Source organism: Rhinolophus sinicus, linkage group LG04 (genome assembly GCF_036562045.2).
Source record: "Rhinolophus sinicus isolate RSC01 linkage group LG04, ASM3656204v1, whole genome shotgun sequence".
NCBI lineage: Eukaryota > Metazoa > Chordata > Mammalia > Chiroptera > Rhinolophidae > Rhinolophus > Rhinolophus sinicus.
Genome location: NC_133754.1, coordinates 101,084,968 through 101,103,816, shown reverse-complemented (window position 1 = coordinate 101,103,816; position 18,849 = coordinate 101,084,968). Strand labels below are relative to the sequence as shown.

General features: G+C 38.2%; 1 protein-coding gene across 11 annotated transcripts in view; it reads left to right on the top strand.

Moving 5' to 3' along the window:
• The first annotated feature begins 626 nt into the window (after positions 1 to 626).
• Positions 627 to 18,849, top strand: part of KATNAL1 (katanin catalytic subunit A1 like 1) — an 81,373-nt gene continuing 63,150 nt past the window's right edge. Inside the window, exons 1-2 of one of the 11 annotated variants that reach the window (XM_019736479.2) lie at positions 628 to 781; positions 14,345 to 14,435. The gene's annotated coding sequence lies outside the window, so the exon portion shown is untranslated. Of the gene's footprint in view, positions 782 to 988; positions 1,145 to 1,171; positions 1,342 to 1,361; positions 1,498 to 10,426; positions 12,351 to 14,344; positions 14,436 to 18,849 lie in introns of those variants that run through there. The other 10 variants (XM_019736487.2, XM_019736484.2, XM_074330071.1 and 7 more) reach the window with 10 other exon arrangements.

The window sequence follows — 18,849 nt, the reverse complement described above, 5'->3', positions numbered from 1 at the left end:
ATTAGGCCACCCAAAAGAACCTTGAGGGTAGAGGAAAGTTTCTTCACACACCACAGCATCTCTGAGATGGTATGGAATATGGAGCGTCCCCAAAGACGCCCTGAGAACTATAATAGATCAAAATGCAACTAAAACTGATGCTCCTTACGAGTTCTCAAACCTCCTGAATCTTCCTAAAGGGCATAGGCATTCCATCTTACTAAATGATTCCCTTGTCTCCCACTGCTCAGAAAATGGTATGAAGGAGGTGTGGAGGAGTGCAAATTGTATTAGACCCGCGAGCAGCCCAAAGCGAGGCGGCTCCGGCTGCAAATAGGCCTGGGGCGGAGCCGGTGGTGAGGCCTGATGGGCGGCGGGAGGGGCCCTGCAGGAGCTCCCTTTTCTCTGCATCCAGCTGCATCGAGGCGCTCGACCGCGGGAACAGCACGGGCGTCTTACCACCGGCGCTGGCCGCCTCCGCCGTGCTGGTCAGGCAGCCCCAGCGCTCAATTAGTCACCCGTCCTCTTCAACGCCACCTCGCCCTCTCTCCACACGAACCCTCGCGCCTCCCTTCCCCCGCAGGCAGGCGAGGTTCCCAGGCTCCTCCCCCGAGCTGACTCCGAGGCCCCGCACCGCCCACACCGCACGGCTCGCGCTGCCATGGCAACCGTACGCCACGCCACCGCCTCTTCACGCACGCCGTGAATTAACGGACTCGGCGGCGGCGGCGGCGGCGGTCCGGGCCCGCCCCAACCCCACTTTGACCGCGTCACCAACGGTCGGTCAACCTGCGGCACCCTGGTAATGAGTCCCAAAGAGATCGGCGCGAGCGGGAGAGCAGGCGGAGGGGTGCCTAGGTTGATGCTGCACCCCGTCTCCCGTTGCGGGTCCTCGGGCGCCGGCCACCGCGCGGGGAGGGGGAGAACAGCGGGAGGGGGGGAGGCCGATGCTCGCGGGGCATTGTGGGGATTGTAGTTCGGCTGCTCTTCCGGCTCGCGGCCTTGGCAGGGCGGCCTGGATGGGGGAACTACAAAGCCCGGCGGCCCGGATAGCTGGGAAAGACCGATAAACTTTGAGCGCACCCAGAGAAAAAATCTCTCTGTGGTGAGGGGCTCTTGGGTGGTCGCGGAACTGGGCTCTGTGCGCTGGGAAAGGGAAGTGGAGGTGAGATTTGGTTTCCCCTTCCGCCGTCGGGCCCGCCCTGGCTGCAGCGCTCAGCCCCACCCCGGCGGGGCCACCACCCCGCGTAGGCTCGAGGATGAGCAGCCACCCCCGCTGCAGGGCCTCGGGCCTGCGGCTCCTCTGACCCGCCCAGGTTGCTGCCTCTCGGTGCAGAACCGTATGTATGGCACACATTTGATGTGAGACCCGACAAGCTGTATTTTATCAGGCTTTTCGCCTTTCCCTGATACGTTTATTTCTAGATATTTAATCATGTTAATTCTGAAGTGGCCCAGAGGTGTTTGCATGTTAAACCCATTAATTAATAATTACCCAGAGGACATTGATGTTTAAAGGTAAAATGTAGAAGTAGATAAAAGATGCTGTGCTATTATATAGTAGTATCTGGTATTTTTACCGTTTTGCATTTTTGCATTTTATTTACTGAAGGTCAGAATTGCAAAATTTGTACCCCCCTCCCCCCAACGTGCTTTAACATTGCCTACACATACTTTGATTCTATTTTGAAGATTAGTTCAACTTTAAATTATAGTAGTAATTTTAAAGTACAGACTTGTCTTTTTCTTTTTTTTTTTAAAGCGTTGGGTAGTAATAATTATTTTCTTTGATTTTCCTATTGTTTTTCAGGAGCAGTTTTCAGAATGAAAAATGGCATGTTCTAAATTTTTTTTTTTTTTTAATGCTGTGTAATACACTTCAGTCCCTAGAGTTGGGTCAGGCCCTGGTGATAAGAAAGCTGACACAGATTTACAAAACCTGCCTTGATTTGATGACTGTAAAGTTTTTTCAATTAGATAGATAACCATCCTAGAAATTTTGGTATGTTATATAGTATATTGGAAAGTTATTGGTAGTATTGTGGGCTTATTTGTGTGTGTGTGTGTGTGTGTGTGTGTGTGTATTTAAACACGAAAAAACATAAAGTCAGTATAAAGTTCCTTTTCTCACAATTAAAATGAAGCTGGCTTCTGTACATTTTACTTAAAGTAGCAATTTTGTACAAGGAGATGGAAAGTAGGTTTATTAGTAAGACTATTAGAAAAATAATTGAGGCCTTCTGTTATATAGTATGGGGATTTGGTTTGTTAAGAACCGATTTTGTGCCAGGCCTTATACCAGGTGGTGGGAATAAAGAGAGGATGGAAGATAGTGAGTGCCCTGCTTGGGCATCATGTCATCACAATAGTGTGACAGAGGTGGGTGCAAGTTGCTATAGGAGCCAGAGTAGGAACTAACAGTAACATAACACTAACATTTATTGACTACTTATTCGGAGGCACTGTGGGGCATGTTTTATATGCAGCCCCTTATTGAATCCTCACAGCAGTCTTGTGAAGTATCTACTGTCATTTAGAGGTGAGGACGCAGACTTAGAGACCTTTCCAAAAGTCATAGCTGATAAGGTGTGAACCAGGAATTTCAACCCAGGTGGGTCTAACTCATCTAAGTCACGATCTCAACCACTGATGCCATTCTCTGAACACACTGGTAGAAAGGTCCTGCCTGATTCTGTCTAAGGAGATCAAGGCAAGTCTCCACTATGATGTGACATTTGACTTGTGCTAAGAAAGTTGAGAAAGCTTTCAGTGGAAAGGAAAATCATTCTAGGCGATGGCACAACATGCTATTAGGATAGATTTGAGTGTTTTACATTTGGGGAACCCTAGGCCATTCTCATAACTGAATCCCAGAATACTTGCAGTGTAGTGAGAGAGGCCACATCTTAAAAAGTATTTCGTACCATGATAAAGAATTTAGAATTTTTCTTTAACATGTGGTGACCATTGAAGAATTTCAAATGTTGTAGTGTCGTTGGGTTTGTATTTTAAAAAGAAAATTCCAGCTTCAGAGTGGAGAGTGGACCTAAGAGAGGAGAGTGGTGGTAGGGAAACCAGTCTTAGGAAAAAAAAAAAAAAAGTCCAGTAGAGAAAGAAAGACAATCTGAACTATGCAGTGAGGATTATAGAAAAAGATGGATTGTAGAAATATTTGAGAGGTAAAATTGATGTGACTTAGTAAGAGTTTGGATATTGGGGGCTCGAAAGATTTGGAACCCTAAGACAACTGCTGCCTAGTTTTCCTGCTAGGATGAGTGATAGGACAGTGAAAGCATTGATTGATACGGGGAGGAGCAGCGTTTTGTATAGGTGAGAGGTCAGTCCAGTTTTGAGTATTGGTTCAAAGTTCCTGTGGGGTGTTCAGGTAAGGATGCGTTTGGATCTGGAGTTCAGGAATCCAGGAGAGAGCTCAGGGCTAGAGGTCGAGGTTTGCACGTAGATAAGTAGTGAAGTTATAAGAGGGAATGGACTAGCCCAAATACCGTAGGAAGAATGTGTAGAAATGAAAAAGGAAGAAGTTTGAATGTGGAACTCTTGGAAAGCAGTAGCATTCATGGTGTGTGTGTGTGTGTGTGTGTGTGTGTGTGTGTGTGGCATTTTTGAGAGGAAGTGGGAGAAGAGCTCACACATGATACTGAGAGGTTAGGAGGCAGAGGGAGAAGAGCTGGAGAGAGCGTGTGTAACAAATGACAAAAGGGAAGGAATGCAAGAAGCAGGAGGTGTGCCTCCGAGAGTGTGATAAGGTAAAGATTGAGGTGTGTCCAGGGGGTTGATTTGGTGGCTACAGATCATTTCTACACTTTGCAAAAAAAAAAAAAGTTTAAAATTTTCCATAATAATACATATTAAAAGAAAATAGAATACTGAGTCCCCATGTAGGCATCAGCTTGCTTGAAGAATGACCACATAACCAATTCTGTTTTATCTATAACTGCTGCTCCCCAACTGGATTATTTTAAAGGGAAATTCAGACATCATATCTTTTTATCTGTAATTATTTAAATATCTTTAAAAGTTAAGGATTGTTTTAAAAATACATATCGAAATTTTAAAAAATTGACATTACTTCCTTAATATAAAATTTCCAGTCACACTTCTTTTTAAGGAAGCTTGACTATGAAGAAAAGAAAGAGATGAGGCAGTAACTAAAAAAGGTTTGTAGGGTTTTTTGTTGTTGTTAAGATTGGCAAACTGTTAGGGAAAGAGCCAATACAGAGGAAATGGTTGAAGATGTAGGCGATGAAGAGAGAGGAGAGATAGAGGCCCTGGAAAACAGGAAGGATGGGATGAGCAAGGTGAGAGAATGTCTGGAATTAACTCGTTATATTTTGTGTCCACCAAGTGCTAGCTGTGTTTCCAGGCTGTGTGCTAATGTTGATAGGAAGACATGCCCAGAAAAAGGAAGAAAAGAGGTGAATAGACAGGAACACATACAGGGTGGGTGGTAAAAGGTGAGAGAGTTCAAAGCTTAGGCTCTAAGAGGTAGGTGGGAATAAAGGTCAACTGATGAGAGAGGAGGTTGGGGTTAGGAAAGGAGAATGGTGGGGACGTGGCATAGCCACTGTGGAAAGGGGACTGAGCTAGGACCAGTAAGAATTGTTTCATTGAGCCGAGATTAGAATTCAGTAATGTTCAGTGACAGCAAAACACGAGATTGCATGGTTGTTTTCCTTACATTTTGATTGATTTACTAAGGGAGAGCTTAACACCGAGGAACGCAATAGCCTCATGTGCCACTGAGGAGCAGAACTGCTGGCCAGGAGCGTAGGATGGCACCAGTCCTCAGCGCTTCATTCATTTACCCCACACTTGTCTAGTTTGTGGAAACATCACGGTCAGCCTACACAGGCCCTTACAGAGCGTGTGGATTGATGCTTTGTACTTGACTTTCTCAACATGTGCGTGGTATTTTATAAAGAACATTCTCCAGGGGTCAGTTACTGAGTGTGGTGCAGTGGGAGGGGTCCGGTGGCTCTGCCATCAGCTCTGGAACTACAGCGTCTTTCCTGTGTGACCGTGGGCAAGTTACCACACCTGTAGCCCCAATCAAAAAGATGGAAGTGCTGTCTGTTGTGTAAGGTTGTTGGGAAGATTAGGTGGTTTAATGGAGGTGACCCTAAGTGCTCAGTAACTGGAGACCTTTCTCTTCCCCTCCTTACCAAAAATGTGGTGGGATTGTCATTTCTGTTTGACAAAAGGCCATGTGTTCTGGGACTTTCCGTGACATAGGAAGCACGTAGGTCAGGTAGTGGTTACATTACAAAACAGTGATTTGGTCTGTAAAAGGATTCATCAGTTCTTTTTAATGAGGCTTCCTGAAGCACTAGGAAATGTTAGTTTTAGACCGTAAAGAGTAGCAACGACTTTACCTTGGTTTCATCTTCAGAGAAGCGGGGAGTTCTGCTGTGTGATTGGAGAGCCCCAGAGCTTTAAACTTCTTTGATTGTCTGACCAGATCTCATTTCTGGACTGATTTACATTATGATTTCACTAATTTTTGAGCATCTGTTTATAAATGAAAATGTGTATATATTTTAATGTACTCAGCATCATTTTATACATCCTCTCCTAGATAACTATACTTACAGATGGCAGGCCGTGTGAAAGTATGCCTTCGAATACCTCGTAGAAATCAGGTCTGTGTAGGCATTTGCTAGATAAATATAAGGCATAGATTTATGAGAGTTATTTTTTAAGTGGAATAGTTTTCCAAGTTGTTTCATCTCCACTAGATGTTTTTAAATATGTTTCTTTTGCTAGGGATGCTTTGATTATGGTCCTGTTTGAAGGTATGGAGGTGAAATAAATGACCTTCTAAGTCTCTTTCTAACTTTGTAATTTTAAGTTAGTATTTTAACTCCTATTAAGCAGTCTATTAAGCCTCACTTTTTAGTGAACGTTAGTTTGAAATTTTTATTCTTTCTGACATTCTTTTGGCGTGACGATATTTTTTGTAAACACTTTTATAGTTTATAATCATGTCTGTATTATTTTGTGTTTTGTGCTTAGTTACCACCCATTGTGTTTACTTCCCAAGGTATCCTAGAACTCTTTAGAATGAGAATTATGCGGACAGTTATCAAGCACCTGTGCCTTGCATTTCAGTTCAAGAAACATTGTGCACCTCTGTCAAACATTGCAGCAAACCTGACAATACACAAATAAGATCTGGCCCCTCTCTCACAGAACCTTACTAGCCAGTCAGTGCTCAGGAAACATTTAGTGGTGGAATGCTCACTCTCGTGTCTTTTAACGAGACAGTCTCCTAAGTATATAATGTATTTCATTTCTAACGTTCATAATTTTCACGTGTTGCAGGGACAAATAATAGAACTTTGTTGTATTTCAATATCTTGTTCTCTTTTATTCCTCTGTCCCCATGAGTGTCTTTATACTTCAGTGTCCTTTCCTTTTTGATGATTTTCCCTTTTCATTTTTCTTGGCCGTTCGGATACTGATAGGAAAAGGGAGTGAATGAGGGGATCAGCAGTTTGTGTTTTATTTTGCTTCCCTACTTCTGGGAGAATATGGATGAAAGTGGCATTTAACACATACTTCCTGGTGTGAATATAGGTATTTTTACACTGCTCTTAATTCCTATACATTATTTTATATTCTTTGAACTCAGTTATGTTGGTAAATCCACAGGCCCTACCTAGTTTCTTACATATACGTAGCTATTAGCTAGATGGGATAGATGCTTTCCAAATAGTGTAGATTGGATAATGAATGCATGAGTCAATGGATTTGATAATAAAATTACTTGTCTAAAGACTTCTTGATAAAGTAATATGAAGCAGATAGGGTTTTGATAGGTTTTTTTGTTACATTATTCCAAACACTGAAATTAAGGAGCAATAGACAACTATATAGGCAACCAGAACCAAATGCATTCTGTATTTCACCTCTACTTACAAGCTTTTCATTTTTTGATTAGCTTTGTAACTTCGAAGGAGGTGATGTATTTTGAAGGCATTTGAGGCAGTAGAGTATAATGAGCCACCGGTGCAGGTTCTGGGTCAGACACATTGGATTCAAACCCAGGCTCTGGGCAAGTTAAATTCTTCAAAGCCAAAAAAAAAAAAAAAAGAAAAAAAAGAAAAATTCTTTAAAGCCTCAATCCCCTCTTGTATGAAATGAGGGTAACCATTTTTATTTAGTATTGTGGTGAGGATTAAATGAGATAATGAGTAGGAAGCCATTCTCATCACATTGCCTGATGTGGAGTAAGTGTTCTGTAATTGTTGTCACTATTATTTTCATGCAAAAAGGGTATTTATTCACTTAAAACTTATAGTTTTAAGCTGCCATCTTGAGACAGAGTGGCAGATAATGAACATTTTCCGTCATTTTGTCATGTTTTAAAGATGCCAGTGGAATTTAGTACATGGGCAGAAATTATTGTGGGTGGTTACTTCTGAGAAACATTTAGGCTCTTAGAATTATCTGTCTAGATTCTTTTATGTTGCATGGACAGTTATTTTTCTGTTTCTCAAGTATTTGAGAAGTGAGCTCAGGTAAGGAAACGAATGAAAAGTCTTCATTGCTGCAGACGTGCTCCTGTTACTATCTCTGGGTTTGTAAATATGTCATATTCTCCATTATTCATGGCAAGGTACAGTCCTTGAGAATATAACCCAACACAAAGAGAAAGAAGTGGGAGGCATTGTGACTTCCAAAGTTGACTGTTTTGGTGACTAGTAGTCACATAATACATTAATTTATTGCTATTAAAACGTACTTCAAGATGCAGTAGTTTGAGAAGTTGTGGCTATGTGTTTTTTTAATTGCTTGTATCTGTATATCTGTAGCAATCATTGCATAAAATAAAGTGGACTTTGGATAAACATTATATACATACATATACTGTGTTTCCCTGAAAATAAGACCTAGCTGGACAATCAGCTCTAATGCGTCTTTTGGAGCAAAAATTAATATAAGACCCGGTCTTATTTTACTATAATATTTACTATTATATATATAATATACATGTATTATATATAATATATGTTATATACAATACATACATATTATAGTGAATATTATAGTATATATATATATAATATATAATATGCATGTTATATAATTTATATATGTATACACAGTGGTACCTCGGTTTTTGAATGTAATCCTCGAGTTCTGAAACGTTCGAAAACAGCCGACAGCTAGGCCTCAGGATCTTGCACTCAGCGGAAGCCGCGTGACATGCCAGTATATCTAGGCCTGGACATTGGTGGAATTCACTGTGGTACAAAATGCTAAGAATCAAATTGATTTGTTGTTTGGCTACCACTGTTTTAACTAGTGTTATTTTGTTCACATTGCTATAGTTCAGGCTGCTTCAGTATTTCTAAAATAACTATCTACTTTCAGGAATTTACAACTCGGAAAAAAAGAAGCAATATGAGAGGAATATAGAAGCGTGAAACTGAAAATAGTTTAAAGCAGATTTTTTTTCTTAAGCCCCATATGTATTACAAGTATAACTGAATTAGATATCACTCACATAAAGATTTAGTTTGAAAAAAATGTTTTCTTCCCCATTTAAAAACCATTAGACAGTGGAGACAAAGGAGTTATAAATATGATTTCATTAAAAAAGAATTATTTAGTGACATCCTAAGCAGTTTTGGGTTTTGGATATAAGCTACTTTTCAGTTTTTCCAAATAAACATCTTAGTCTTGGTATCAGATAGAAATCCAAGCATATTGGGAGAGAAAGCTGTGTGTGCGTGTGTGTGCTTGTGTGTGCGTGTTTGTGTGTGCGTGTGTGTGTGTCTAGATTTAAAGGAGAGAAGAGTGTGTTTGGAAATGTAGCTGGAGAGGTTGGTTGGAACCAGGGCTTTGTGACATATAGATCTGATTTATGAAAAAGAAAAGTCATAATTATCTAGGACCAAATGAAGCACTATTCCTTCTTCTTGGTCTGGACATGAACTTGAACTGAGCTCTTCTTTTTATTCTGAACATAGAACTCTCCTTGAGGATACTGCTTGGATCATTTTGTGTAGTGCAACATTAGTGTATCAGTTCAGCAATAAATATTGCAAGAAGATGCTGAATTCATTTTGAATACATGATAAACTCAAAATAATAGAAGTACTGTCAAATATTAGACATTGCTGAAATCGTTACGCTTTCTTTAGATATAACCTGGTCTTTTGGAAGACCTAGAAACTCTTCTAATTTACAATGAAGGAGATTTAAAAAAACTCTATGTTTCAAGATTACAGATAAACATAATTAAAGTTATGGTATAGCATCTAGGAATTTATAATGAATATTTGAGTCAGTTGACTTCTTGACATTTTTTGAGGAAAAATTTAAGCTGCTCCAAACCTCTATTAATGTTGAGTGTGGAGTAAAATAATAGTGTGGAGTAAATGTGTTGGGAATAATGTTACCATTATGACATTTATTTTTACAATAACCTTATGATATTTAATATTATTTCCCCTATTTTATATATGTAGAACCAAGGTCTTGAGAAATTACATGATTTGCCTGAGGTCACAACTAAAAATTTGTGGTTCCTGGATTTCTACCCAGGTTTTTCTGTCTTAAATTTTTTATATTGCCTTCACATTTGAATAGTTTAATTTGGTATACAGTTTTAGGTTGGCATTCTCCCCTCATACCCTCCATTAGCCCTTGGAAAATATTCCACTGCCTCCAGGTTTCAGTGTTCCTTTTGAGAAGTTAGCTGTCAATATATTACTTTTTCTTTGTAGATAATATATTATTTTTCTCTTGCTTTTAGCGTTCTTCAGTTTTACTACGTTGTCTCTAGGTGTAGATTTATTTTTTGGTGATCTTGAAATAGAGAGTTAAGTGTCTTCTATAGATGATGGAAATTTCTTAGCTGCTATATGCTTGAATATTGCTTCTCTTTCCTTTTTTCCTTCTAAAATTCATAACAGACATGATGGATCATCTTCTTCTACTGTCTGCATTTCTTGTCTTTGCTTACTTATGTTTATATGCTGCATTCTGGGAAATTTCTACAGCTCTATCTTCTGGTTTATTGAGTCCCCTTTCCTCTGTGTCTAATCTGTTGTTTTCTCAGTTCACTAAGTTTTTAATTTCAGTGATTATATTTTTTATTGCCAGAAGTCTTTTTTTAAATTAATTTCAGGTATACAAAACAACATAATGATTAGACATTGCTATCCCTCACTAAGTGATAACCCCAACAAGTCTACTACCATCTGGCATTGTAGATAGCTACCATAATACAGTTGATTATATTCCCTATGCTGTATTCTACAACCTGTGACCATATGTATATGACATTCAGTTCTATTTTATACCGTATTTCCCCCAAAATAAGACCTAGCCGGACAATAAGCTCTAATGCGTCTTTTGAAGCAAAAATTAATATGAGACAGGATCTTAGTCTTATATTAATTTTTGCTCCAGAAGACACATTAGAGCTGATTGTCCAGCTAGATCTTATTTTCGGGGAAACACGCTATTAGTTTCAGGTGTAAACTGTGGCCAGACATCCGTACAACTTATGAAGTGATTCCTCCCAGCAAGCCCAGCACCCATCCGACACCATACACAGGTTTGCAACATTTTTGACTATATTCCCCATACTGCACTTCACATCCCTGTGACTATTTTGTAACTACCCATTTGTGCTTCCTAATCCCTTTACTTTTCCCCCATCGCCCCAGCCCACCTCCCATCTAGCCACCGTTAGTTGGTTAGAAGTTTTTTTGATTCTTTTTTTGTATCTGCCTATTCATGTCTCATCCTTATGTTTTTAAGTATAGTTATTTTATAGTGACTAATAGACTATCAAGACCTTTAGATAACAACATTAATTTTACTATACTTAGTATCTACTATACTTCCCTTATGGTGAATTGTTATTTTTTTGTACCTTGAAATTTTAGTTGTAACCTCAGTGGAAATACTAGGAAGTCTGGGTCAAGGATATATCCTATACTTTTGTATTTGTTTTTGCTAAGTGCCTTTTGGAGGACAGGTGAGTGAAAAACAAGTTAAATATATCCATATAATAAGATAGTACTCAGCAATAAAAAGCATTGAGTTACTGATACGTGCAACAATATGGTTGAGTCTCAGACGCATTCTAAATGAAAGAAGTCAGACAACAGAATATATACTGTATGATTCTACTTATGTCACATTCTAGAAAAGCAAAACTATAGTGATAAGCCAACAGAAGAATGCATGGCAGGGTGAGGAGTGACTGCTAAGTGGCAAGAGGGAATTTTCCAGGGTGATGGAAATGTTCTGTATGTCACCTGTGATGGTGGATATGCAATTGTATACATTTTTCGAAAGAAACCAAATTGTACACATAAAATTAGTGAATTTCATTGTATGAAAATGATACCTCAAAGCTGATTTACAGAAAATAGGCAAAACTCATCAATAACAGAGGTCGGAATAGTAATTGCCCTAGGAGAGTACTAGCTGTGAGGGAGACATGAAGGACGCTTCTGAGGTGTGGAGATGGGTCGCGTCCACGCGTAACCTGGGTGTATCTGAAGTTAAAATTCATTGAGCTGCACACTTGAGACTTGTGCACTCTATGTGCTACATACCTCAATGATAAGATACAAAAGAAAAAATATTCTAGGAAGGGTTAGAATGTAAAGTTGAGAAAATCTTGAAGAAAGTAGAACAAAAGGATAAAAAGATGGAAAAATAGGAGAGAAGAGAGAAGAAAATTAGAGGGCCAAGCTCAGAAATCTAATACCTGAATAAAAGTTTTCCAGAAAGAGAGAACCAAAAAAATGGAAAGAAATCATCAATGAAATAATTCAGAAATTTTCCTAAAATTGGAAGACATTAATTTCTAGATTGAAAGTCCCAAATAGACTCTTTTTCAAAGCACATCATCAATTTTAGAAAGCTTGTATCAAAGAGAAGATCCTGCAGATTTGTAGAAACGGCAAAAAACAGGTATATTTCATCTTCTCAACTTAATATTGAAACCTAGAAGGTAATAGAGCAATGCCTTCAAAATTCTGAAGGAAAATTATTTACAAACTAGGATTCAGGAGCCAGCTGAACTATCACTGAAGTGTGAGGATAGAATAAAGATGTTTTCAGACATGCACAGATCAAAAACTTTACCTCCGATCTATGGAAAATGTGCTCCATACGTAAGGGAGTAAACCAAGAAAAAGAAAGACGTGATAGACAAAAAAGGATTCAACATCGAAGAGGCAAAGGGTTTCCCCAGGATGTAAGGAGATCCCAAGTTGAACAACAGCCTTGGAAGGTAGATACAGTATCCTCTTCCAGAGCAACAGTTAGGCTTGCTTATAGCCATGGAAGAAAGCGAAGAGTATCTTCCTTTGGAACAAAGGGTAGGTATGCATACTGTTCAATATAATAGATTTCCCTAAACTTAGGGTTCCTCTCCTGTAATGCAACCTACTGCATATGTAGATGTTACCTGGGCCATTATGTGTTGCCCTGTGGAACTTGGGGCTTGGGAAACAGTCGCAAAAAACCCCAAACCAAACCAAACCCAAAATGAAAAACAAAAACAACCAAAACCTTGAGTTGGGTTATCTTCCAGAAGTTTCATAGTTTTGACTCTTATGTTTAGGTCAGTAATTCATTTTGAGTTAATTTTTGTTTATAATGTGAGGTTAAGAGTTGAGGTTCAGGGTTTTTGTTGTTTTGTTTTTATATCGATATCTAGTAGTTTCAGCACCCTTTTTTGAAAAATTCCACACTGTCTTGATTACTGTAAATTTATAGTAAATCTTGGAATCAGATAGTATAATTTGTACTTTACTGTTTTTCAAAACTGTTTTGGCTATTCTATGTCCTTTGTATTTCCATATAAATTTTAGAATCAGCTCGCCAATTTTTATAAGAAAGGCTGTTGAGATTTTGATCGGGATTGCATTGACTCTTATTGATTACTTTCAAGAGAATTGACATCTTACCCATATATTGAGTGTTTCAGTTCACAGTTGCCCCCCCCCCCACACACACACACTATATGTCCATTAATTTGGGTCATTTTAAATTTCCCTTAGCAGTTTTTGGTAATTTCTAGTGTTCAGATATTGCATATATTCTGTTAATTCTATCCCTGAGTGTTTCATATTTTTAATCATTTCATTGTTTTGATTTTAGTTTTTAATTATTTATTGTTAGTATGTAGAAATATAATTGATTTTTTTATATTGACCTGTACTCTACAACCTTAAAAAACTCACTTTTTTAGTTCTTGTCGCTATTGTAGATTCCCTAGGTTTTTTTCCATTAACAGTCATGTTGTATTTAAATAAAATCAGTTTTACTTCTTTTCCAGTTGGTATGCATTTTAGTTTATTCTTGCCTTGTTACACTGGTTAGAAACTCTAGTTCTAATTTTGAATAGAAAGGTGAGAGCAAACATACTCTTCTTGATCTTGGGGGACAGCATTCAGTCTTTCACAATAAATATAATGTTAGCTGTAGGTATTTCATAGATGCTCTTTACTAGGTTTAGGAAATTCTGTTCCTTAGTTGGCTAAGAGTTCTTATCGTGGTGTTGAATTTTGTTAAATGTTTTTTCTGCATCTATTGAGATGATCATCTTTCATTTCTGGTCTCAAAATTATATCAATTGGTTTTTTAATGTAAAACACCTTGTTTTTTGGTATAAACCCCACTTGGTCATAATGCATTATCCTTTTTATACATTACTGGATTTGATTAGTTAAAATTTAAAGATTTTTGTATCTATGTTCCTGAGGGATATTGGTATGTAAATTTATTTTCTTATAATGCCTGCTTTTGGTATTAGGGCAATGCAGGCCTTAAAACATGAGTTAGAAGTTTTTCTGCTGCTTCTTTCTTCAAGATAGTTTGTTTAGAGTTGATTTTATTTTTTCCCTAAATAGGGAAGAATTCACTAGTGAAGCCATTTGGATCTGGAGTTGTTGTTTTTTGTTTGTTTTTTTGGTGGGAAGATTTTAAATTACAAATTGGATTTCATCAATTGCTGTAGGACTATTCAGATTAATTACTCTCTTTCTTCTTGAGTAAGCTTTGGTGTGTTGTGACCTTCACAGAATTTGTCCACTTCATTAAGCCCTGTTTTTCCTTTTAATATTTCTAAAGTTTGTAATGGTAGCTTCTCTTTATTTCTGATTTTGGTAATTTATATTTTCTCTCTCCCTTAACTGGCCAATATTACTATAGGATTATCCATTTTAATGACCTTTCCAAAGAACCAGCTTTTGGCTACATTGAAATTTTCTATTGCTTTTCTGGTTTTATTTTATTGGTTATTGCTCTTAACTTTATTGTGTTGTTCCTTCTACTTCTTCTGGGGTTTAATTTGCTTTTATTTTTCTAGATTCTTAAGATAGAAGCCGAAAGCAGGAGTTGGCAAACTACAGTCTGGGGGCCATATTCCGCCTGCCACTTGTTTTTGAATGGCCCAAGAAGTAAGAATGGTTTTTGCATTTTTTTTAATGGTTAAAAAAATCAGATAAAAAAGTACTATTTTGTCACATGTGGAAATTAAATGAAATTTAGACATCAGTGTCCATAAATAAAGTTTTATTGGAACACAACCACACTCATTTGTTCACATACTGTCTATGGCTGCCTTTTTGCTAGAACGGCAGAGTTGAGTAGTTGTGACAGAGCCTTTGTGGCATACTCAGTGCTGTGCACTGCCACTTGGTACACTGTAATCACGTTTCAAGTGCCATGCATATCATTGTATTCTGACATTTTTATGTAATTAATATCAGCACATACCCTTCATGTGAAAACAAGAAAAGGTGAGAAAAATGGACTTGACGTATTACACTTTTAAAGCACACTGGAGTGTGGATAGTCAAATTAGATGACAAAGCATTGTGATTATTATGCAGTGACACTATAGTTGTGCTGAAGAAATACAGTATACACCGACGTGACCAGACTAATCATGCATCACAATATTTTCAACTCACAGGAAAGCAATGGTCGGAAAAAATAGAAAACTTCAAAAGGAATATTTTATCACAGCATAATTTCTTTACAAAATTAAAAAACAAAAATCAGTCTGCACCCACAGTAAGTTTTTGAGTGTCTCATTTCTTAGCCAAGCAAGGAAGTCCTTTACCGATGGTGACTTAACTAAATTGTGTTTGATTATGGCAGCCAAAGAAATGTGTTTGGAGAAAATAAATTTGTTTAAGACAGCCTTTTGGTGTAAACAGTTGCTGAAAGAGTTGAGGACATCAGTAGTCAATTAAAAAACAAGGCAAGGGGTGGCCGGATGTCTCAGTTGGTTACAGCGCGCGCTCTTAACAACAAGGTTGTCGGTTCAATTCCCACATGGGATGGTGGGCTGCACCCCCTGGAACTGAGATTGAAAACAGCAACTGGATTTGGAGCTGAGCTGCACCCTCCACAACTAGATTGAAGGACAACTACGTGGAGCTGATGGGCCTGGAAAAACACACTATTCCCCAATATTCGCCAATTTAAAAAAAAAAAAAAAAAAGGCAAATGATTTTGAGTGGTTTTCCTTGGCTGCCAGTGAATTGATAAGATATTAACAATACAGCTCAACTGTTATCTATTTGAGAAGTCAGTGCTGAGTTTGATGTTATCAAAGAGTGAGTTTTGATGAATAGTGTTCATAGAGTAACTACAACAAAGAATACTTAACAAAAAGTTGAGAAAACACTAATTCTGTACAACCTGAAGTGGAATCTGCTAAGATGTGTTACAGCTTATGGTGGTAAACATATGTGTAGGACAGAAAAAGGCTTAGGTGAACAAATTTACAAAGCTGTGAAAATGTGAGGTGGTTAAAGTCTATGTTTGTTCGTTTTTTTTTTATTTATTAGCAGGTATTTTGCAGAGAATATTTGAATCTGTCAGGTGATACAGAACCAGTAGTATCTCAAGACTCCAGAGTGTCGCTCTTGTGGACTTAGCCATTGCCAGTTCCATGGATTTTTGTCAGAAGCTAAATATCCTGACTAGAGGCTTAGCAGTGAGGGGTAAAGTTATATTGCAATCTTCGGAGCTTAGGACTGATTTGCAATTTTTCTGAATGAGAGGAACTGCTCTCAACCACTGTTATTAAACATTGAATGGCTTTGGAAATCTTTTTTTTTTTTTTTTTTTTTTTTTGCTGCAGACTTGCTAATGTTCTTTATGTGAGTCAACCTGGAATTACAAGACAAAACAGTGTTTATATGCAAATCTAAAAGTTGTTTCGATGCCAACTGATGTTTGAATTACAGGTGATATCAAGCTGTTTTATGTAGCTTTCCATGCTGTCAAAAGTTAAAGCAAAGAAGTGAGATTTCCATTCCCCCAGCCCCAGATTTGCAGTAGATGTATTTTCTGAGCTCAAACTGCAGTTTCAGCAGCATTTTTCAGACTTTTATGCAAGTGCAAAAGAAATTTGCATATTACAGAATCCATTTAACTGTGCAATTGAGGCATTTGCACTTAACCTTCAGTTGGAAGTGATTAATCTGCGATGTAATGACATGGAAAAGACACAGTATCAAGAGAAGAATAAATTATTTAAATGCCCTTTTAAACAAGAATATGCTGAATGAAATGGTATGCTTGCGATTTGATACCAGTATGTAATAGTACCTATCTGAGTAAAAAGACATTTTCAGACATGAAATTCATAAAATCTTATTAAAAAGCAGCATTAATATATGAATATTTACAAGTGATTTTGATGACAGGGAACATTAACTTTGAATCCCAACTAAATGAAATATTATCCCCTGCCCCCGCCAGAAGAGTCCATTCTTATTAGTAGGCCTGTTTTACAAAAAGTTGTGCTCAACTCTTATTACTATTTTAAATTTCATCAATAAAAATTGTGGAAAATTTTGTCTTATTATATAAACACTTGAATAATATTCTCAGTTTTGCCTATTGGCCCTCAAAACCTAAAAAACTTGCTGTCTGGTCATTTACAGAAAAAGCTTGCCGACTCCTGCTTTATGTCAAGATGTTTTTGTTCTGCATAGTTGTGTACTTGCACATATTAGCAGAATTAATGCTTTTGTTTCACAATGACTTTAAAAAATGTATGTGGACCCTGACAGTAATTAAATTTAAAAAAACACCCTTTTTCATTTGAATTAGCTACTTACTAGAATCAGTCCTCTTTGACTCTTGGCACTAATTTTCCAGGCCATGTTTGAATTTATTCTGGTTTCTGCCCTAACCCCTTCCTAGTGCTCCAGGTACAAGTGAATCATATTTTTATCATACCCCTAAAATGTATGAGGTCTGACAGTGAAGTTTGCGAACTTGTTGCAATGATGTTGCTAACCGTTTTCGATATCAGAGGGGTTATTCATTATGAATTTGTACCAACTGGACAAACAGTTAACCAAGTTTACTATTTGAAAATTCTAAAAAGGCTGCGTGAAAAAGACAACCTGAAATTTTTTGCCAACAATTCATGGCTTTTGCATCATGACAATCCACCAGCTCATACGGCACTATCCTGAGGGAGTTTTTAGCCAGTAAACAAATAACTGTATTGGAACACCCTCCCTACTCACCTGATCTGGCCCCTAATGGCTTCTTTCTTTACCTGAAGATAAAGAAAATATTGAAATGAAGGCATTTTGATGACATTCAGGACATCAAGGGTAATATGACAGCTCTGATAGCCTTTCCAGAAAAAGAGTTCCAAAATTGTTTTGAAGGGTGGACTAGGCGCTGGTGTTGGTGCATAGCTTCCCAAGGGGAGTACTTCGAAGGTGACCGTAGTGATATTCAGCGGTGAGGTATGTAGCACTTTTTCTAGGATGAGTTCACGAACTTAATTGTCCGACTGCGTATATGTTACATTGCATATATATGGTATGAGCGAACAGTGCAGTGAATGTTTGAATACAAAATTTATTATAGTAAAGACACATTGCCATTAACTCCCCTCAAATGTGAGGTCTGCCAATTAAGTTCGCAAACTCATCTTAGTAAAAGTGCTACATACTTCATTGCTGAATATCCCTATAGTCACCTTCGAAGTACTTCCCTTGGGAAGCTTTGTACCGATGCCAGCACATAGGACACCCTTCAGAACAATTTTGGAACTCTTTCTCGAATCGCCATCAGAGCTGTTGCCGTATTACCCTTGATGTCCTGAATGTCATCAAAATGTCTTTTAATATTTCCTTTATCTTCAGGTAGAGAACAAAGTCATTGGGGGCTGGATCAGATGAGTAGGGAGGGTGTTCCAATACAGTTATTTGTTTACTGGCTAAAAACTCCCTCACAGACAGTGCCATGTGAGCTGGTGCATTGTTGTGATGCAAGAGTCATGAATAGTTGGAGAAAAGTTCAGGGCGTCTTAACTTTTTCACACAGCCTTTTCAGCACTTCCAAATAGTAAACTTGGTTAACTGTTTGTCCAGTTGGTACAAATTCATAGTGAATAATCCCTCTGATACCAAAAAAAGGTAGCAACATCATTTGGAATCTTTAATTTGGACTGATGGAACAATTTTGGTCGTGGAGAATTGGCTGACTTCCCTTGTGAACTTTGACACTTTGTTTCAGGGTCATATTGGTACACCCATGTTTCATCACCAGTGAGAACATGGCCCAAAACATTGTCTTGCCTCTCCAAAAGGTCTTGGCAAATTTCAGTTCTCCCTTTGCTTTTGTTCATCAGTGAGCTCCTTTGGGACCATTTTTGCACACACCTTTCTCATACCAAGATTTTCAGTTAAGATTTTCCTAACCTTCTCTATCGATGTTTACTTCGTCTGCTATGCTTCTCACAGCCAATGATTTTGACGCACAATATGATGCACAATTCGATGAATTTTTAGCGATGTTTTTGTCAGTTCTGCTCGTTTCTGGCTGCTC